The 23,257-nt window shown below is 33.5% G+C and overlaps 4 non-coding genes across 4 annotated transcripts; all 4 read left to right on the top strand.

Moving 5' to 3' along the window:
- The first annotated feature begins 1,332 nt into the window (after positions 1 to 1,332).
- On the top strand, positions 1,333 to 1,403 carry TRNAG-GCC (transfer RNA glycine (anticodon GCC)). The gene has a single exon. It is a non-coding gene; the product is annotated as a tRNA-Gly (tRNA).
- Positions 1,404 to 1,414: 11 nt separating this feature from the next.
- LOC136234528 (small nucleolar RNA snoR114) lies at positions 1,415 to 1,501 on the top strand. The gene has a single exon (XR_010691403.1). It is a non-coding gene; the product is annotated as a small nucleolar RNA snoR114 (small nucleolar RNA).
- A 10,485-nt stretch (positions 1,502 to 11,986) lies between these two features.
- Positions 11,987 to 12,057, top strand: TRNAG-GCC (transfer RNA glycine (anticodon GCC)). The gene has a single exon. It is a non-coding gene; the product is annotated as a tRNA-Gly (tRNA).
- A 9-nt stretch (positions 12,058 to 12,066) lies between these two features.
- On the top strand, positions 12,067 to 12,152 carry LOC136234529 (small nucleolar RNA snoR114). The gene has a single exon (XR_010691404.1). It is a non-coding gene; the product is annotated as a small nucleolar RNA snoR114 (small nucleolar RNA).
- The last annotated feature ends 11,105 nt before the right edge of the window (positions 12,153 to 23,257 follow it).

The following is a 23,257-nucleotide window of genomic DNA, read 5'->3' as shown; positions in this document are numbered from 1 at the left end:
ATTTTATGTATGGTTTTTCAGTTTGATTTTAAGCCAATTAAAACCGAACTAAATTCAATTCATCATTTCTAGTAGAGATTTTAATTTAGTTATCAATTCAATCGCTGATTAGTTTATATTTTTTTGATATATTATAGTTAGACAATAATAGAATAAGAATATCTATGTTTTATAACAGTGTCTGAAATTGACCCAAATTACAAATGTTTGGGGGTAAAATTGCTCTTCGCTACAAATGTTAGGGGCAAAATTGCACCATTTTAGACGTTAGGGGTAAAATTGCTCCTGACCCAAAACGTTAGGGGTATTTTTGCACCTTAACCCTAGTATTAATATTAGATGATCGTGCTAAAGAAAATCTATGCATCAATTCAAAACTAAACTGAATCTATAAAATAAATACTGTAACATCCAAATAATAAACATCAACCAAAATTTGATTTTATTATGTAAAGTTTATAATATTAATTTGACTTTAAATTTATCAACTAATGATATATGATTTATTACCTACAAACATGTACTAAATTTTAACTAAAAATTTATAGAAATGGCGAGCATATAATTTTGGTGTTTAAGAAAATAAAACGAAATTATTTAATTAACTTTTTTTACAGAAAAATATCTAATTAACTTCAACAATATGATATATATTAGTAACCGGTGCTTCGTAAAGTAAGACTTACTTTGTCAAAAACAAAATAAACATAGCTTCTATAAAAAATTCTTCCAAAAAAAACTTATATAAGAAACTGATTTATTGAAATTACATCTACCGTCACTGAACTTTACCCATTTTAACATTGTGGTCAATCAACTTCAATTCTTAACGGGATGATCACTGAATTTTACACTTTTTAACATTGGTGACCACTCAACTTTAACTAACTACTAAACATGACCGTTAACGACCTCAAAATGAAAATATTCAAGAATTAAAGTTTTCGTAACGACATTTACCATGAAACCACATTTTATCATCTTTTTTTAGCTTTCTGTCTCTAAAAATTCACTCTCTCTCTCTCTCCTAACCAAACAACACCTAAATGATTCAAGAATTAAAGTTCCTTAAAATATCATTAACTCTTTGAATTTTTTATTTTGATGTCGTCAACTGTCGTTTTAAGGCAGACCACCGATATTAAACAGTATAAAGTTCAGTACTCATACCGTTAAGAATTAAAGTTACAGTGGTCATGATATTAAAATTAGTAAAGCTCATATGTGTAATTTACCCTTATTGAAAAGATGTGCTATCTTGTTATGGATAATTATCTATTGCAATTATGGCAGAATACGGTAAAATAATTAAATAACGCTGTGCAGCATGAAGCACCAGTGGTCTAGTGGTAGAATAGTACCCTGCCACGGTACAGACCCGGGTTCGATTCCCGGCTGGTGCATTTCTCGTAGAGAGCTGTGAGTATAACTTCACTGTGCTGTGATGAGGGGTTCATCACTGTCGTCTGATCTCCGGATGAGAATTAGTGTAGCTGAGCTCTATTTTTTTATTATTATATAATATTGGGCTTTGAGACTGTTTGGGCTTTTTTTTATATTATATATTTATGGTATGGGCTTTCTAGAGTACAAATTATAGATCTACAAAATCGTAGATTTTCTTTTTCCTAAAAAAGTTTAAGGAAATTTATTTTTTAAAACAATGTAAAAATTTGAGACTATCAAATTAAATAAATCGTTATTTTTTAATATATTTTAAGGACTATCAAATTATAGATCTATTTTTAGGGTTTAATATTTATGAATTGAAGTCTAGAATTTTTAAAGTAGAGTATAAAACTATATTCTATTTGTAATATATATAGAAAACAATGACATATTTAGAATGATTTTTTGATAGTATGATTTTTTTTTTTGAAGACAAACGAACTGATATATTACGAAATAGGAACCGAATCAATACAAAGCGCACCACCTAACCAACTAGAGGCGGTAAAAGAGTTAAAGACGTGAGCATTGGAACGGGCCTGACGTGCTATAGCATGAGCAGCCCCATTCGCTACACGCGAAATAAACGAAACAACAAAATCATTTCTATGATCAATGAGATGTTTACAATCCGAAATGATGCCTCCAAACTCAGACCTGTCATCTTTCCTGGCTTTGATACTATCAACAACGTCTTTGGCATCACATTCGAACATCACGTTACAACAGTTCAATGATATAACCCAAGCAATGGCAGTCCGCAACGAAAGTGCTTCTATCACTCGAGGTTCAGCAATAAAAGGATACAGCTCACTGTGCATTGCCATAAACGAGCCATCACTACTTCGAATAAGCGCCCCTGAACCGCATCGCTGCTGTTCATTTAAAACAGCTCCATCGGAATTGCATTTTATCCAGCCTGAAGGGGGCCGCTGCCAAAGAACCGGAACTGAACTGCTGCTGCTGCTACTATTTAAACCAGCAGACCGACGGGCATTTTGCTGCAGATTACGCCATTCATTTACAAAGAAATTTACAGCAGTAATAGCGGGTCCTGGAAGTTGAGATTTCGAGCTCCAAATCAATGCATTATGCTAAGACGAAATAGCCCACAATGTTAACCCGATTTTAACCCGCAATTCCATATTAGAATTAGCAAAAGTAAGCAATAAGGCCTGGCTAAAGTGTTCCTGGTCAAAAACAGCAGTATCCACACCATTAATTAACCAACACTCCTGGGCAAAAATACAAGTCACAAATAGATGAAATTCATTCTCAACCTCCGACTAACAGAATGGACACTGAATTGGAATAGGAACCCGGCGTGCAGAGATACGGTACCGAGTAGGAAGGCACCCGGTTCCAATCTTCCACAAGAAAGATTTAATTTTTGGTGGAAGCTCCGTCTCCCAAACCCGCTTCCAACCAGTATGTGCAATTGAATTAGTCACCCGGGTCTCAGTAATGACTCTATAACCGGATTTACTAGAATAAATTCTGGATCTCGTGAAGTGCCATATCTGTTTATCTTCCACTTGTCTAAATGGTATAACCCGACTCCCAATTTCAGCAGCTTCAGAATGAGAAAAGAGTCTAGCAAGTTTACCTCGATCCCATATTCGTGTCCCAGGGATAAAAAGACCAGCCACCACTGCATCAGCATACCCTGACTGTACTGGCGATCGCACACAAAAATCCTCGTTCTCCTTTAACCAAGGATCCCGCCAAATGGAAATAGATCTACCATCCCCAATATTCCATCTGATTCCCAAGTTAAGAATACTAATCGAACGCCACACACTCCCCCAGACATAACTAGGATTATTGCCCAGTCTAGAGGAAAGGAAAGATTCCGTAGGGAAATATTTAGCTTTTATAATTCTACTTACCAAAGTGTGTGGTTCGGTTAGAAGCTTCCAACCCTGCTTGCCCAAAAGAGACAGATTGAAGTTCTGCAGATCCCTGAAACCAAGCCCACCTTCCGCTTTTCTCGCACAGAGACGGGACCATTCAAACCAATGAATCCGGCGATTGCCTCCCACCTTCGAACCCCACCAGAATGAGTTCATCAACTTCTGTAATTCATTACAAATGGTTTTGGGGAGAAGAAAGACACTCATACAGAATGTTGGCAAAGCTTGTGCAACCGTCTTGAGGAGAATTTCCTTCCCAGCAGCTGACAAAAAACGAAGACTCCAAGTACTCAGTCGCTTCTTTAGCATGTCTTTTAAGAAACTGAAGATAGATGTTTTGGACCTTCCAACCAGAGACGGCAACCCTAAGTACCTTCCAGTATCAAGGGGCGCAAAGATCTGTAATGAGTTGCTTAGATCCGCTTTCGTAGCTACTGAAACATTGGGAGAGAAGAAAATTCCAGATTTTTGATAATTAACCGCTTGTCCCGACGCAGCTTCATAACTCTGGAGGATACTAGATATCTGCTCACATTCCCCCTGAGTTGCTTTGAAGAAAATGAAGCTATCATCTGCAAAGAATAGATGAGTTACAGACGGAGCACCTCTTGCAACTCTATAGCCCTAGATAAGACCATCTCTTTCAGCCTGCTGGATCATTCTAGATAAAACTTCAGTACAAAGAATGAAAAGATAGGGGGAGAGTGGGTCTCGTTGTCTAAACCCACGCCTTGGATTAATTGGCCCAACCAACCGTTGATTTACAGAAATTGAGTATTCCACAGTAATGACGCACAACATCATCCACCGTATCCATGTTGCATGAAAACCCATTTATCGAAGAACAGCCTGCAAGAAACCCCAATCCACCCTATCATAGGCCTTGCTAATGTCAATTTTGAGAGCCACGTCTCCCACTGAACCTCTGTTCTTTCTTTTCATGTGGTGAATAGCCTCAAAAGCTATCATAATATTATCAGTAATAGCCCTTCTAGGAACAAAAGCAGACTGATACTCACTGACAACAGCAGGCAACACCAACTTTAGTCGATTAGCTAAAACCTTTGCAATAAGCTTGTAAAGCACATTGCATAATGAGATTGGCCTTAGATCCTTTATAAATTCAGGATGATTAAAATTAGGTATTAGCACCACAATAGTATCATTGAGATTTGCTGGAAACTCAAACTGAGACAGATAACCTGCACAAGCTTGAAAAACCTCCATACCAATATCAGCCCAAAAGAATTGAAAAAACCCAGGGCTTAATCCGTCCGGACCCGGAGACTTGTCGGGATGCATTTGAAAAACAACCACTTTAAATTCCTCATAAGTGAAAGGAGAGGTCAAGGCATTATTCATTTCAGTAGTGACCCCAGACGGAACCGCCTCAACAATCCCAAAAGAAGAAACAGAAGAGGGAGCAAACACAGAGGCAAAATAATCATAGACTAAATTATTAAGCCCAACCTCATCAGAAGTATAAATACCTGTAGAATCATGAGGCCGATGAATTACATTTTGTTCTTTCCTGGCACGAACAGAGATATGAAAAAATCAGGAATTCTGATCTCCATTTCGTAACTAGAAAGTTTTCGCCCTTTGTTGCCAATGAACAGATTCAGCCTCTAATAGAATATTCAGCTGTCTCTTTGCCTCAAAAAACTCCTTTATTGAAGATGGGTCAGTTCTATCCATCAGCCTATGAATAGTACGTTTACAGCCCGCAACCCGTCTACTGAACCGAGCTCTATACTCTCTCCCCCATTGCTCCATACTACTGGCACAAGCTGCCAATTTTGTATCCAGATTAATGCCACTACGACTCAGCCATTCGGCTCGAACGAATTCCGAAAAACTACTTTCAAGCAACCATTCCCTCTCAAATTTAAATCGTCGACGTCTCATAGTAGCCAAATTGTGTTCAGTTTCAAGAAGAAGAGGGAGATGATCAGAATAAGGCGTTGATACAGTTGACAAATGGTAGCCTTGAAAACGAGAGCACCATACTGCGGATGCTAGTGCACGATCAAGTTTTTCCCGAATCCAGAAGGCAGTTCCCCGACTGCGCTCCCAAGTAAACTCTCCTCCCTACAGAATTAAATCAGTAAGATCATTTGAAACTACCACTTCTTTAAATCTATCCATAAGACCCTGCAGGTAAACCGGGCCTCCAAACTTTTCAGACTGTGCAAGTATACAATTAAAATCTCCCACAAACACAACATGCAAAATAGAAGTAGAGCATAACTACTGAAGAAGATTCCAAGAGTGATGGTGCTGATTCCTATTTGCATAACCATAGAAACCAATAAATCTCCAGTCTCCCTGCTCCTCATCATGAATCTGAGCCTCAATGTGATGGTCAGAATAAGAGGAGATCGAAACAGAACCACTTTTCTTCCAGCATAAAGCCAAACCCCCACTGTGACCGGTGCAATTTACAGCAAACGAACCTTCAAACTTAAACTTCTGAGCCAAACTATCAATGGATCCCTTCGTAACTAGAGTCTCCATAAGAAAGACTAAATAAGGTTTATTCGACTTCAGAATATCCCCGAGTGACCGAACTGCCCTAGGGTTGCCTAGACCTCGGCAGTTCCAGCTAAGGCAAATCATTGGATCCGGCGGACCTGGATCTCATGCCTCGCCGCTTCAGATACAATAGAGGATCCTAAATCTGTTGATGACTCGAAAATAGGTATCCTCGAGGAACCATTAATGTCACTGATTACGACTTCCTGCAGGATCTTTGCTGAATTTGCTGCTCTCCGACGTTTACGGTCATCCACAAGCTCCATCCCACCCCCCTCTCCATCTACGATCATATTCGACTCAGCCGCCTTTGTAACAGTAGAATTTAGCAACAGAGTATTCAGACCAATATTTTCTGATCCAACCCCAGCCGTCATCGAGGTCGAGTCCAGCAGTCTCGACAGAATAAGTGGGCTAAAGCTCGCTTTATCCCCAGACAACGACACCCCTCCAGGGTCTCGCAACCACTTCGCTGATACTGAATCCCCACTCCTTTTTATCGGGGCTTTGAGCCACTCACCCCATTCTCATTTAATCTCCTCTGGCTTTAAAGAGAAAATCTTCTCACAAAAACGTTCAGTATGGCCAAGCAAACCACATATATAACAGAAAGATGTAAGCCTCTCGTACTTAAAAGTAATAAACGACCAACTGTCTTGGCCCTTACGAATCTTCTTACACCGCCTAAGTGGCTTCCTCACATCCACAATTACCCTGATCCTCATAAATTGCCTCCGGATCCAAAGTTGTTATTCATATCATACTCCTGATAGGCACCAATAAAATTCCCTATCTGCTTCCCCACAACTTCAGACATCGACCCTGCAGGAAGGTCATACACTTGAATCCAAAAAGCTGCTTGAAAAAGGGAAACTAATTCAGGAGAAGATTCATTACACCATTCCGTAACTACCAGCAGATGATTATCAAAAGACCAAGGGCCGCCAGCAATTACACGAGCCCTGTCAATTTCATGGAAAAATTCGAACACAAATTAGTTGGAATCCACCTCCGATATTGCCACACCCCTACCCGAACGCCAGAGCGATGCCAACCTCGCCTTCATAGCCCCAACATTAATGGTTTTGTCAGTAAGAAACCGCCCAACCAATGGGAGATCGAGATTCCTAGCGGAAGGATTAGAGGAAGGGCCTGATAAATCAAGGGTGTCTTGCTCGCCATCAGAGAGATTGAGGTTACCCAAGGATTCCTCCATGGTAACAGACAAGAAGATAATAATTTCCCGAGCACATGAGACCAAATATAGAGCTTCGAGCAACAAAGAGAAAATCGAGCACAGGAAGACCAGAGAGAGGACGCCAAACAGCCAAAAAACAGGAAACTATGAAGGATAACTGACCTGCCCACCACCGTAAAGATGAGATCGTCGGAGGAGCCGACCCAGAAACCACGATCGCAGCAGTTACAATCGGCGATACAACCGGCACAACCCTCACTTAGGAGAGACCACACCTCTCACACATGAGAGAAAAAATCGTGTCATACTATTTTTTTCTTACGTATAGACATTTTTGATAGTATGATTTAGTTGTCATTTTATATATAATTATGATTTTTATGTAAAAAGCCCAAAAGTTTAAGCAAGTCCACACGCTTTTAAAATGAGTGCAAATTACAGACTTCGGTTTTGATTAGAGGTGCCAATTGTCTGATTCATGTCATGTTAATGTCAGATTAGTGTCAAATGAGTCAATCATAATCCAACTCGAAACATTTCCTGTCATATTAGTGCTAACCTAATCGGGTTACTGTCGATTTTGTATCATATTTTTCGGTCACATATAAATTCAGGCTGTGTTTGTGTTTGTGTTCTTGTTGTGTCAATTTTTGGGTTAGTGTCAAATGAGTCAACTCTAATCCAACTCAAAAAGTTCGTGTCAAACGAGTCAACCTTAATCCAACTCCAAATGTTTCGTAATATGTAAAAATATGAGAGAACATAAGCCAACTAATAAAAAACAAAAAGTGACTTGTAAACATATTTGTGTCATTTTTGAGTTAGCATGTCAACCCTAACCCCACTCGAAAATTTACGTTTCATTTTCGTGTAACCTAAAAATGACACATTACCTACTAAGCTAAATCCAAACGCTAAAATTATGTATCATGTAATGGGACTGTGTGTACTTTTGTCACATCTAATTTTGATAATAAATTAATTAATAGTTGAACACCTTACGCGTTGTACGAGTTATAATATTTTAATAAATACTCAATCTTAAATATATTATTGAAATTGAAAATGATTTTTAATAAATAGAATGTAAGAGCATTTCCAACAAGGTGATATATTATGGTTAGTATTTTTCACATGGACCCTGATGACCATGTGAATTTGGTCATTCACTGTTAGATGTAAGCTGATTAAATCTAAGCCTTAGGATGTTTTGAATCTCCACCTTAGGATTTTAATCAGCTTACATCTAACGGTGAATGACCAAATTCACCATGGTCACTAGGGTCCATGTGAACACTACTGATGGTATGGTAGTCAATATGACAAGAAGTATATCTACGGCTTCTTGTACTAATTTGTACAAATCCGGGTTCGATTCCCGACTGGTGCAACTTCAATAGAGCTGCGAGGATTATTTCACTTTTGTGAGTTGGGGTGAGCATCGGAGCGGTTTAAACCGTAGATCGAACCGAACTGGTTGAATTTGGTTTTTCAGTTCGTTTTTTTTGACACTTTGGTTCAACGTCGGTTATATTTTTTGATGCATTTCGATTTTCGGTTCGGTTCTGTTTGGCAAAAATGTAAGAAAACCGAACTGCATCAAATTACACATATTCTATATTATTTTATATATACACATATATTTGAATTTACAAGTTTAATTTTGATTATTGTTGTTGAAATAATAAGCTAATATGAATATATTTTGAAAATATTTCAAATTTTTTATTATTGAGGTAAATTTAATGGTGAAATATAGTGATTTTTATTTATTTATTTCATTTTTTTAATTAATTCGGTTTAAAACTGAACCAAACCAAAATGGCCAGATTTATATCATGTTGATTTCGTGTTAATGTTCAAGTTAGTGTTAAACGAGCCAATCCTAACCCAATTCGAAAAGTTTATGTCATAGCCGTGTTAATCTAATTGGGTTAGTGTTGATTTCATACCATGTTTCCGATTCACATATAATTTTACTATGTACATATGTTAATATTGGCTTTTAAAAGTATAAGAAGATACGGTAATATTTTTAACCATTAATTTAATATCAATTTTGGATTAGTATGTTAACACAATGTGTATACAAGTCACATTTTATTTTACCATCTCTACTAAAGATGACTCGTAACGATATAAAAAGTTCGAGTCGTGTTTATAAATTATAAGTAATAATTGTAACTTTATTATCTTTACTCAGTGGTAGAGTTAGGACCGAAACATTGGGGGGCTTGACCATGTACAAAAATGTTTAAATGCTACTTAAACATATTTATAAAAATAAAATATAAAATACATGTTGTATAAAAAATTGAGAGTGAAAAGTATTTATTTACCTATAATAAAAAAATTAATGTCTAACATATGGCAATTTATCCTTCCAAGATACCATATTATGAAAATGTTGCGGAATCACTTCATTTTTTATCAGTTCGGTCATCGGTTATTTCGGTCCAGTTCGGTTTTTGAACACCCATATCACCAACCATGCTTTCCCCACTCAATTACTCAAAATCATATTCCTCATCCTCAAACAGAATCTGCTCATCCAATGGTCACACGCAGCAACACGAGCAAATTAAAGCCGAAATGGTTACAAGTAGTAGCAGCAGTTCTGACTCCGACGTGCTATAATTAGGCCACTGTTCAAAACTAAAACCACCTGGACAACCTAGACCCGCTTAGACGTTCAAAATCGAGAGTTCGTCCTGATTTTCTTTGATTAGTTCCTCTTAGCGCTTTTTTTGGTCCCTATATGATTTTTAGCTGCCTAAGCTATGATGAACAAAATGTGTTTTTTATATTAGGCTTTTTTTGTTTTATTATAATTCAATTTTGAACATTATCTCGTGAATTGTGTTTGTCATTTTCGCATATTTTGGTTTAATTGTGTTATATACTTGTTTTTATGATATGGTTAAGAGTGTAATGACATTTTTTAATAATTTTTCGTGAATTATATTACCTTATGAATATTATATTTTTATTTGTTTGAGTTGTTTCAATGATATTATTGTTGAAATATTGATGTTTACACATTTTTAAAGATATATGTTATAAATATACACATTTTTAATATCATAATACACAATTTAATTGAATTTAATAGCAATTTTATTGATTTATAAATAAAAACTACAAAAATACAAATTTGATTAATCCTCAACTAATCCCAAATTAATCTTTAAAGGTTCTGTCCGTCCAACTAGCGCCTAGCGTTTTTTACAATCTTGACTCATGCCATAAAAAGTTCACATTAGCAAGAAGATATGAAACAAAAGTATAATGCGTTGAATGGAAATAGTACTTAGGAATTCATGCCTTCCGATTCAGCAATGTATATTATTAGTTGTCGGTGAGTGTTTCACGTTGAGCTTAATTCAGATAACACTATTGATCCGTATAAGGCGAGACTTGTTGCAAAAGGATTCCACCAATGTCTCGGGCTTGAATTTGAACAAAAATATATAGCCCGAAGATTAAACTCACTACCATTATTATTTTACATCATCTTTTAAATTTATATACTACTAACATTGATGATAATATATGATTTTAGTGTATGAGTCATTTATTACCAACAAACATATATTAAATTTTGACTAAAAATTTATAGAAATCGGATCGTGGGTACCCGACACTACCGGATCCTAATGCGACTATCCGTAACCTGCATTAAAGGGTATGAGACGGGTATGGGATCAAAACCATTACCCGTTAGGGTAATGGTACGGGTATGAGAATACCCTCAGGGTACCCGTTACCTGTCATAATTTTTTTATATATTAATAAATATTGTTGTTTTTTTTATGTAAGATGTGAAATTTGAACCCCAATATTTTGTTTTTCAACCATTGAGTGATACCACTAAACTAATTTATTCTTATTCATTGAGGTTCAATTCGTTCAATTTTTAGATAGATGTAGGGATGGCAACGGGTAGTGTACCCGCGGGTACCCGGTACTATCCGACCCTAATGGGACTACCCGTACCCTGTATAAAAGGGTATGAGATCAAAATAATTACCCGTTAGGGTAATGTGATGGGTATGGGAATACCCCCCCCATCCGGTACCCGTTACCCGTCATAATTCTTTTATATATTAAAAAAATTTATTGTTTTTTAGATGTAATATTTGAGATTTTAAACCCCAATCTTTTGTTTCTCAACCATTGAGTGATACCACTAAGCTACTTTCAATTTGTTCAATTTTTAGATAAATGATTTATTAAATTTATATTATGTTAAATTTTTAATATTTTTTATTTTATTTATTTATTTTTAATGGGTAAGGGTACCCGTGGGTACCCGCGAATTAAATGGGAAAAGTATGAGATGCAAAAATATACCCGTTAGGGTAATGGGACGAGTACGGGTAATTAAAAAATAAACGGGTAAGAGTTTGGGATTGACACTACTCGCGGGTACCTACCAGTTGCCATCCCTAGATAGATGATTTATTAAATTTATACTTAGTTAAATTTGTAATATTTTTTGCTTTATTTATTGATTCTTAACGGATAAAGGTACCCGCGAATTAAATGGAAATGGTATGAGATGCAAAAAGCATACCCGTTAGAGTAATGAGAAAGGTACGGGTAATTAAAAAATAAAAGGATAAGAGTCTGAGATTGACATTACCTGCGGGTACCCTACCCGTTGACATCCCTACGCTAGCATATAATTTTGGTGTTTAAGAAAATAAAACCAAATTTTGTAATTAATTTTTTTTTTTTTTTTGACAGAAAAAATATTTTAATTAACTTGAACAATATATATATTACTCCATTACTAATAGGTAAAGTATGTGCCATGCTGCTAGGGAGAATTATCCATTACAATTAAGATAGAGAATAAATAAATTAAATATACGCTAAAATGCATGAGGCACCAGTGGTCTAGTGGTAGAATAGTACCCTGCCACGGTACAGACCCGGGTTCGATTCCCGGCTGGTGCATTTCTCGTAGAGCTATGATGAATAATGACAATTTGTGATGAGGGGTCATCACCGTCATCTGATTTCCGGATGAGAATTGTAGTTTACCTGAGCTCTAATTTGTTTTTGTTTATTACATATTAAATAGTAGACTATAAAATTATATTTTATTTGTAATATATAGAAAAGAGCATATTTATGGGCTTTCAGACTGTTTGGGCTTTTTTTTTCATATATTTAGCCTTTGAGACTTTTTGGGCTTTTTAATATATTAAATAAATTAGGGTCAAATACATGAATATCATAATTAAGTACAAAATTACACTAAGTCACCAAACTTAATTCTTAATATGTCATTATTCTTTATATTTTAAAAACTCTAGGCTCCAATTTATAAATCATAAACCCTAAAAAATATATTATGGACTTCTAATTTGTAAATTTCAATCCTTAAAATATATTAAAAGTACTGATTTTACTAGTTTGATATAATCTAAAATTATGACTTGACATAGTTGTAAATAGTTTTTGAAAGATGAATTTCTGTGTAATTTTCCCAATAAATTATGAGTCTAAAAATCTAATTTTTAAGGTTTAAAATTTATAAATTTGGGTCTAGAATTTATAAAGTAGACTATAAAATTACATTTTATGTATAATATATAGAAAAGAGCGAGATATTTTTTAATATATTTTAAGAATTAAGGTTTATAAATTATGAGTCTAAAATCTAATTTTTAAGGTTTAAAATTTATAAATTTGGATCTAGAATTTATAAAGTAGACTATAAAATTATATTTTATTTGTAATATATAGAAAAGAGCGAGATATTTAGAATGATTTTTGATAATATGATTTTTTTTTTTTTGTAATTTTATACTAATTATGATTTTTAGGTAAAAGCCCAAAAGCTTAGGCAAGTCCACACGCTTTTTAAAATGAGTGCAAATTACAGACTTCGGTTTTGATTAAAGGTTTCAATTGTCGGTTTTATGTCGTGTTAATTTCAAATTAGTGTTAAATGAGTCCATTCTAACCCAACTTGAAACATTTTGTGTCATATTCGTGTTAACCTAATCTGGTTATTGTCGATTTTGTATCGTATTTTTAGCTCACATATAAATTCATGTTGTGTTCGTGTTCCTGCTGTGTCAATTTTTGGGTTAGTGTCAAATGGATCAACTCTAACCCAACTCAAAAAGTTTCGTGTCAAACGAGTCAACCTTAACCCAACTCCAAATGTTTCGTAACATGTAAAAATATGAGAGAATATAATTCAACTAAAAAACAAAAGACGACTTGTAAACATATTTGTGTCATTTTCGAGTTAGCATGTCAACTCTAACTCCATTTAAAAAAAAATTACGTTTCATTTTCATTTTCATGTTTAACCTAAAAATGATACATTGTATCGTATTTTTAGCTCACATATAAATTTATGTTGTGTTCGTGTTCCTGCTGTGTCAATTTTTGGGTTAGTGTCAAATGGATCAACCCTAACCCAACTCAAAAAGTTTAGTGTCAAACGAGTCAACCTTAACCCAACTCCAAATGTTTCGTAACATGTAAAAATATGAGAGAATATAATTCAAGTAAAAAACAAAAGACGACTTGTAAACATATTTGTGTCATTTTCGAGTTAGCATGTCAACTCTAACTCCACTTAAAAAAAATTACGTTTCATTTTCATGTTTAACCTAAAAATGATACATTACCTACTAAACTAAATCTAAATACTAAAATTATGTAACGTGTATACTTTTATCATCTCTAATTTTGATAATAAATTAATTACTAGTCGAACACCTTGCACGTTGTGCGAGTTATCATATTTTACTAAATACTCAATCTTAAATATATTTTTGAAATTGAAAACTATGTTTAATAATTTTCATTTTTTCGAGGTTTGATAGAGATACAAAAGCATTTTCAACAAGGTGATATGATTTTTTAAATTATCAAATTTAGCTAACAATTTCTTTTTGGAGATAATTTTTTCTAACGCTGCAAACCACATACGTTTTTTTTTTGCCCAATACTATAATAAAAATAAATAAATTTAACAACACAAATATAAAATATAAAATTAAATCTATTAAGCCAATAACTCAACTAATAATTTCAGGTTTTCTTTTTCATTTTCATTTGTAATATATGTTTGAGAAGAATCTTTATTGTAAATTTTAGGCAAAAAGTATCCCGAGGCCCCTGATCTTTCATTATTTGGTGCATTAAACCCTCGATTTTTTATTTAGACACATTGAGCCCCTGATCTTTCACCATTTGGTGCATTAAGCCATCGATATTTTATTTAGACACATTCAGCCCTTGATCTTTCATATATGGGTGTATTAGGTCCTTCAATAAATCAATTAATATATAGGTTTATTAATGGCATGTTTGGTGTGACAACAAATGATGTTCTAAAAATAACAAATTCTAAAATAAAAAATATATTATACAAATTAATAAAAATAATTTAAATAAAAAAATAAAACCTTATTTTTCGATAATTATGTTCTAAAAATAAAAATAATGTTAAAATTGAAGCACATTTTGTGGAAATAAGAAGGGTAATTTTATCAATAACAAGTAACTACAAACAACTGTTCATGAAAAGAGCTTTTCGTGAAAAGCTCCAAAATATTGCAGTGTCCAGAGAAAATGCGAAACGCTGCAGTTATATAAACCTAACCAAACATGCCCTTAATAAACCTATATATTAATTGATTTACGGAAGGGCCTAATACACCCATATATGAAAGATCAAGGGCTCAATGTGTCTAAATGAAAGATCGAGGGCTTAATGCACCAAATGATGAAAGATCATGGGCTTAATGTGTCTAAATAAAAGATCGAGGGCTTAATGCACCAAACAATGAAAGATCAGGGGTCTCAGGATGCTTTTTGCCTAAATTTTATAACATTGATCCTTCTATTTTTATCCCTATTTACCTTGGGTTTTGAAGCAAGTAAATATACTCTAATCTAAAATGTTTTGTGAAAAAAAAAACGATCTGAATTTTCTCTTAATATTTTTGGATAAGTGCAGAGATACATTTAACGTAAGAAATGAAGGTAAATCACATATGTGGTGTACAACTTTGAAAAAAATGAAGAATATGATATATTTTATATTAAATCTCTTAAGCAATTATAAATTATACTATACAATCTTACTTATATACTATATGTATTGTTCTAGAATTCATTATCAATTATCAGCTACAAACCTTTCTATTATAACAATTAATCTGTTACACCTAATTTTCCCGCCATTCATAACTGCTTCAACTGCTTACAATTTCTGACTTCTTCATTCTGTTATTACTATTACTTTCAGTTGGAGCTTCATCTTGTAGTTCTGTATATTTCACACCCCTCACAAGATGAAAGTTATGTTATAATCATGATCTCCATTTGAATCGTGAAAGGCATCATTATGTGAGAACTCAAAGCCTTTATGAAACAATCTGCAATTTGAAATTTTGAATATACAGATTGTGTGTGATCTTTTATCACACGACAATCAATTTCAACATGTTTAATTGTGTCATGAAACACAAGATTTTTAGCGATTTCTATGATTTTTTTTTAATTAAAGGTGAGGAGGAGAGCGAGTGGAAGCAGGACATCCCAACTATGTTGGCATCCCCTATAGAACCACCACTCCCGACCCAATTTATTAAAAAGGAGCCAAAAATTCATACAAGGGAGAAGAAAGAGAGATTAACCAAATCTATAAGCTAGACGGCCATTTGCATGTCACTAAGAAAATTAGAATAAAAACTTGGAGCAGTATTCCACCATCTTTTAGGGTGACTTGTTCGACCAAACCCCGCAAGCATATCTGCCACACGATTGAGCAATTATAATTGCTTCTGAATTATTATAGTAAAGTGAGTGCCCATTTGTTTTCAATTTTTAGAACTGCCTTTTGTCTTTTAAGTCTAAACATGAGACAAAAAAATGTTTGGTAAAAATTCAAAACAACTGCTTTTTACAGAAAAATCAACCAATATCTGTTACCTATCAGTAACAGCAGACATCAAACAGCAAACAGCAACAACAAACAGGAGCAGGTGAAACAAACAGACCCTAAGATTGGTTTCTTTCCTATGATTCCAAAATCTTCACTAATTCACCCACTTAATCTTGTAACATTATGAGATAATTGTTGTTACATAGGCTATGTCTGGTCTTGTGAAACCAATATATAATAGTCTGTCAACTATTCTTCTAAACCTAGCGTTTTAAGAGAGATACAGATTTAGCCCTAATATACGAAATGATCAAAATTTAATAGTAACATTTTCAAACAAGATCAATTTTAGCCATGCGTACTGAAAAATTGAAAAGACTAGTTTGACTGTTATTTAATTATCACTTCGAACTTTCCAAACAAGTTTATCGATAAATTGTAGCAGTTCCTTGCATTTTTTATTAGTTATTTGTAACCATATTAATAACATAGTAAATATTTTTAGACACTTTAATAATAAAAAAAAGTATGGTTAACTTATACGTAGAAGGCTTGGTTGTTAGCATTTTAACATATAGTTTGTAATTGTGTTAGTAACATAAAATATCATAGACATAATTAACATTTGGAAGGTTTGAAGTGACAATTAAATAACAGTTATTATAATATAGGGTTAAATTTGAACAATTTCATACGTTAAGCTAAATCTGTACTCCTTTAAAACGTTAGAATTAAATTTAAATATTTATCCCTAAAATAAATAAAAATAGTTGCTGTTTTTTTATCCGGAGTTGCTACGCGACCAAGCTTTTTCTTTTTGCAATGTTTTCTCCATCGTTAAAGGTGTAGTCAGAGAATGCAATTGGAGATTCATATGAGTTGGAAGCCGACTGAAACTGGTTGGGTTAAAATTAACTCCGATGGAGCAAGCAAGGATAACATGGAGAGCGCGAGCAATGGTCAGTGGAGTGGGGGCTTTTAGGCTAATTTGGGGATTTGCATGGCGGTTTTAGCCGAATAATCGGGGCTATATTTCGGATTAGAACTTGCTTGCAGAGACGATTTTCGAGAGATTATTATGGAACTGGATTCTCAGGTGGTGGTGCGACTTATGCAGTATGATGAATCTCGACATCAGTACTTTTGGTTATTCAGGAAATGCAAAAAGCTATTGGCACGAAATTGGACCGTTAAACTTCAGCACGTCTATATGGAAGGTAATCGCGCAGCTGATTGGATGACTAACTTCGCGGGATCTGTAGCCTTGAGTCATCACGAGTGTGGTGTGTCGCCTGCAAGCATCCATAATATTCTCCTTAGTAATAGGTCGGGGGATCTCTCTCCCTCGACTAATTAGTAGGTAGGTTTTTTTCGGGGTTTCCCACCAATGTAACAAAAAAAATTTTGTTCATGTGCTAATTATGTGTTCTATTTTACCAAATCACACATACTTCCGGAGTTTACATTTTTACAAACTAAAAATATATAAGATGTAAATTACATCCTGTCGCTAAACTTTACCAATTTTCACAGTATGATTACTGAACTTCAAAATGTAACATAAAAATCACTAAACTTTATACTTTGTTACACCCATAACCACTGAACTTCAATCAACGTCTCAAAATGACCGCTGACGGTTCCAAAAAGAATTAATTATATTCTAAAAACTTTAGGTGGTGTTTGATTAGGGGAAGGAAATTGGATTTGAGAGAAAAAAACTCCAAAAATTGTGATTTTAAAAGATAAAAAAAAATAGTTTCATAGTAAATATCGTTCTGAACAACTTTAACTCTTGAATATTTTCATTTTGAGGTCGTTAAAGGTCAATTTAACACATTCATACCAACTCGGGGTCTCAACCAAACAATCCTAGATACAACACTGGCCATACCCGCGATAAAAGAAATTACGGTATTCCGGGAACAAATACACCTGATTGGTCAATTAATGTCATACGTGTGTATATATTCTTTCTTTGCACTAGTTATCTGCCATTTAGTGGTATGGGAAACAATTTTTATTAATCGGATGTATTATTACACGACAAAAAAAAATTAGGAGTTGCTGAACACCAAGGATGCACACAAAAGACATGTCCTTAACGGAGAAATTTTACAATGGTCCCGGTCCATTGAACCTTGCTAATAAAAACATGGCAATTGGACACTTTCTTTCCTTACACCAATCATTTTCTAATAAGGTAGTATGCTTCTCTCTTTTTATTGGTTGGATCCATTGCACCCGGTCCACCATAGAAATTCTCGTCCTTAACGCCTAAACTCTAGGAATGAACATATGCTTGAACAACATATTAAATGACACAATGTAAAACCTCATACATGCAGAAAGAGGGAGATATCATATGGCCTTGCCTCCTCTCAGGAAACAGCAGAACCCAGGGGGAGAATGTTGTGTTGTGCGTAAAATTTCATTCCTTTCTTGGACATCTCTAGCTGCAGCTATAATCTGCTCAAACCTAAATGCAAGAACCATACTCAGAATGAACCAATACAAGATTGAACCGAAAGAAAAAATGAAAAGATAAAGAACAAATTTAAGTGTAACGTTTTAAAAAAAGTGTAAATTTAGCTAACTTATAAAATGGTACAAATTTCTCAATTTTAGCCTTAGGTTATCCAAAATTAGAAAAAAAAAACTGGTTTGAGTGGTATTAACCGTCTGTCATTCTAGACATTCCAAATATCGATTATGTTTAAAATATTTAGTGTATTACTAACAAAATTACAAAAATTATAATAAAATCCTAAAAACTAAATCTGCTGTATATAAGTTAATTTTATTACTGTGATATTAATATAGTTAAAAAAAAAAAACACATATGAAACTGTTTTTATCGACAAATTTGTTTAAAATATCCTATTTGATAGTTAAATAACAGTCAAAACAGGTTTTTCAAATTTTCGGGTAAAAATTGATCTTGCTTGTAACGTTAGGATTATATTTATATCATTTCATACCTTTAGGAACTTCAAAAACTTTCTCTGTCTTATTCTCACAACAAAGAACTTCAAAAAGAACTCCTGCTATTGGATAGGCTTTTCCAAGTTGAGCTCTGTAAAGAAATTAGCGAGGATTTACTCAACAGGGAAAAAATGAGAGTAATAAACAATAATTCAAACACCAATATATGCCATTGATTATTCATTTACCTATCGTCCTTGGTTCCCTGGTCAACTGAGGTAATATACTGATCATAGTACTGCCTATAAACGCTCTCAATTTCCTGCTCATCAGTCTCTTTAATCCGTGCAGCAACACTAAACGCGTTGTCCTGAGTAAGATTTCACATGAATTTTCTTAATGTTAAACAAAAAAAGTGTAAAAACAAGTTGTGGAAAATTGTAATGAATATACACATCGGTACCAGAAAAGGAATGAATCATACACATGGATTAACAAAATATTGTAAGTTACAATTTGTAACAAGCTAGATTTTGTTATAAAAATAGAAAGGTGATGTGTTAATCCCGGAAATATGGTTCCTTCTTAGAATGGGTTTGGGTATTTTAAAAAAAAAAAAAGAAAAAGGAGAATGGGCTTGGCTCAAGAATTATGAGAAATGAAAAAAAAAATTAGATGTTTGCAGTAAGAAGGAAGGAGGCATAAAGAGAATATGTTTTTATATTTCAACTCTATAAAAGGCTTCGTATAAAAAGAAGGAAGGGCAGCTAAGTAAATGATGCTTCTATACATTTTTGACGGTGCTATAGTTCATAAATATTTGTAGATTGAGTATGTTTCAGAGGGGATCTGTTGTTAATTGGCAAGGTAAGGCTAAATTTTATACATGGGGTTAAAATTGTGAACTTCGGTAATAAACTTCTAAATAGAACAAATTGTTATCGATATTTTTCAGCAGAATATAAAAAATTGATCATTTGTGAGTTATAGAAATCTCAGGAACAAATGTATAGGATGCGTTATGTTCTGATAGAACTCTCTTTACTTATGCATAATCCAATAAAATCTAAAAAGATCTATTTCAATTATCTCAAAAAAAAAAAAAAGTCATCCAAATCAGGCATGATGCCTGTATCAAAATTTATGTATAGAATATTTTTCAAAATCTTAAGTTGATATCACCAACACAACAACTCTTTCATGCTCTCATATTACCTTGCAAAAAGGACATTGCTGAAAGATTTTAAAATTGAACATTATATCAAGCAATTACCCCATTTTTTTTGTATACAATTTCTGAAAAGTGATTGTTTTATACAGAGTGTAACTTTTAAAATAAAAAACAACATATATAATTAAACCTCTGTTTGGTGTCATTTTAGGAGATATATAGGGGGAAGGGAGTAGTTTAAACTTATTTACATAGGAGGGGCTGTTTTTCTACCGTGGTTAAGGGGTTGTTCCCATTCCGGCGCACTAGGCGCCGGAATGAGTATCTTCTGCGCAAGTCAAACTTGCGCAGAGATTCCTAATAGGAATAGGTACCATTCTGGCGCGTGTGGCGCCGGAATGGTACCATATTCCTGACAAAAGCTGTGACCAGTAGTCGCAGCTTTTGGAACTCTCCATCACGGCGCTCTGCACGCCGTGATGGAGACTATGCACTACGCAAAGCTGTGCCTTGCGCAGTGCTTCGATTCACGGGTCATTTGACCCGTTCTTCCCCTTCTCCTCTAAAGAGAGAAGGAGGAAGAAGCTGAAGGCAGATTAAATTCTGCCTTCAGCTACCAATTTTTTTTTTCCCACCTTCCTCTCTTCCTTTTCCTGCTCTTCCTCTTCTTACATAAAAAAATCACTTTCAGTCTTTCTACTTTTTAATTCTTCATTTTCAGGTATGTCTTTTAATTAAGAAAAACTTATAATTATAGTTAAATATCTTAATTTATGCGTTTAATTTTTATAAATTATAACTTATGCTTAGAAATTTTCTTAATATATGTGTTCTTATGCTAATAAATATAAATTTATGGTAATAAAATCTCTTAATTTATAACTTATATATAGAAATATTATATGCATGTTTAGAAAAATTAATTGATGCTTAGAAAATCTGTAATTTATAACTATGGTTAGAAATATTAATTTATGGTTAAAAAATCTCTTAAATTATAAGTATCTTTAGAAATATTGATTTATATGTGGAAAATCTTTTGATTTATATTTATGTTTAGAAAATTTATGCTTAGCAAATAAAATTTATGCTTAGAATATCTCAAAATGTATAATGATGGTTAGAATATTTTTTAGTTTAAAAAATTATGGTTAGAAATATGTCAAAATAAAATAATGCTTAAAATATCTTTTAGTTTATAATTATGGTTAGGAATTTTAATTTATACTTAAAAAATCTCTTAATTCTTAAGTATACATAGAAATATTAATTTATGAATATTTCATTTATGCTTAGAATATCTCTTAGTTTATTAATTATGGTTAGAAATTTAATTAATGTTTAAAAAATATATTAATTTATAACTATGTTTAGAAATGTCAATGCATGCTTAACAAATCTCTTATTTTATAAATATGCTTAGAAATATTAGTTCATACTTAGAAAATCTTATAAGTTTATAATATTTATAATTACAATGGACTTATTAAGTAATTAACTCTATGTTTTATTCAAAATATCAATTCTTTAAAATATTTATTTATAATTAACTTTATGTTTTATTTAAAAATATTAAGTAAAAAGGTATGATGAACTTACATTATATGATTTATTTGTTTTATAGATGGCTAAATCATATCTAGTTCCACGTGCATGTGTATCTCGTTATGCAAAGGAAAAAGCTAGACAAAAGATAAAAAAAAATGAAGGAGATGAAAATGCAACGTGGTAGAAGTCTAGTGGAATTTATTACGAGAATTAATAGTGAAATCCAAGATATTATAAATACCGGTTATCCTGTTGGTCGTGAGAAATGGAAGTTAAAGATTTTGTATGAAGGTTTATCATGGAGATACAAAAAAACATATAATGAAATAATAGAAGCAATAAATGTAAGAAACTATAAAATGGTGGCGTTAAATTTAGTTCATTTGGAATATGTTTGCAAGGATGATAACCCAAGACAAAATTTATTATATAGAGAAATGATGTGTAGAGTTAGACAATCAATCCCATTATCGCAACGCGATTATTGTAATAGGGAGAACTTTAAGTCTACTTATTAATAATGTAATGTAATCTTATTATATTAAGTGTAATAAATTAGTTTGAACTTTCTTATTAATTTGATTATATTTAGTTTAATAAATGATTTTGTACTTTATGATTATTTATCATATAGGCGTATCATATATTAAAATGGCAAATGCAAGGAGAGCAGCACAAATAATGCAACCAGGACCAATTCTAGATGATGTTTTACACATGCAAAGTATTCATAGATCCCAACTTATATGGCAAAATGAGGTAATCAATGAAATAGAAATTAACCAATAATAATTATTTCAAAATTAAGTATGATATATTTAACTTGATATGATGACATGTTCTACTGTGGTCAGGATGGAGTGAAAGTATTGCGATGTCAAGTTGGAACAAACAGTGAAATGTATACAAATGTAGACTCGAGAATTCTTAATTATATACGTCGGACCGGCTTTGAGGGTATTGTAAAGGTCGGTGGAATAAGCGTTGATTATAGCTTAATAACTGCCTTGGTTGAACGGTGGAGACCAGAAACACACACTTTTCATCTAACAGTGGGTGAAGCCACCATTACTTTACAAGATGTGGAGGTATTGACGGGTTTACGTGTAGATGGGAATGCAGTAACTGGTACTGCGAACCTTGACTTTCCACTAACTTGTCAATTGTACTTAGGAGTTGTACCTCCCCCACGTTCTATGAAGGGAAACTCCATAAGATTATCATGGTTAGCTGAACATTTTCAAAACTTGGCACCTAATGCTGATGAAGATACGGTTGAATGTTATGCAAGAGCATTCTTGTTACGTGTCATTGGTGGTTTATTATTTGGAGGGAAGAACAGTGGTTATGTGCATTTTATGTGGTTGGCATTACTACACGATTTTGATGAGGCAGGTGAATATGCATGGGGTGCAGCTGCTCTAGCTCACTTGTACAGAGAAATGTGTAAAGCAACAAAACCTGATACTGCACAAATCAGTGGATGCTTACAATTATTACAAGTGTGGGCATGTGAAAGAATTCCTAGGATTGCACCTCGTGTACAAAATCATTTTGCAATGGATAAGCCATACTCTTTTAGGTAAATATTTAAT

Source organism: Euphorbia lathyris, chromosome 6 (assembly GCF_963576675.1).
Source record: "Euphorbia lathyris chromosome 6, ddEupLath1.1, whole genome shotgun sequence".
Classification (NCBI taxonomy): domain Eukaryota; kingdom Viridiplantae; phylum Streptophyta; class Magnoliopsida; order Malpighiales; family Euphorbiaceae; genus Euphorbia; species Euphorbia lathyris.
This window is presented reverse-complemented; position numbering and strand designations above follow the sequence as displayed.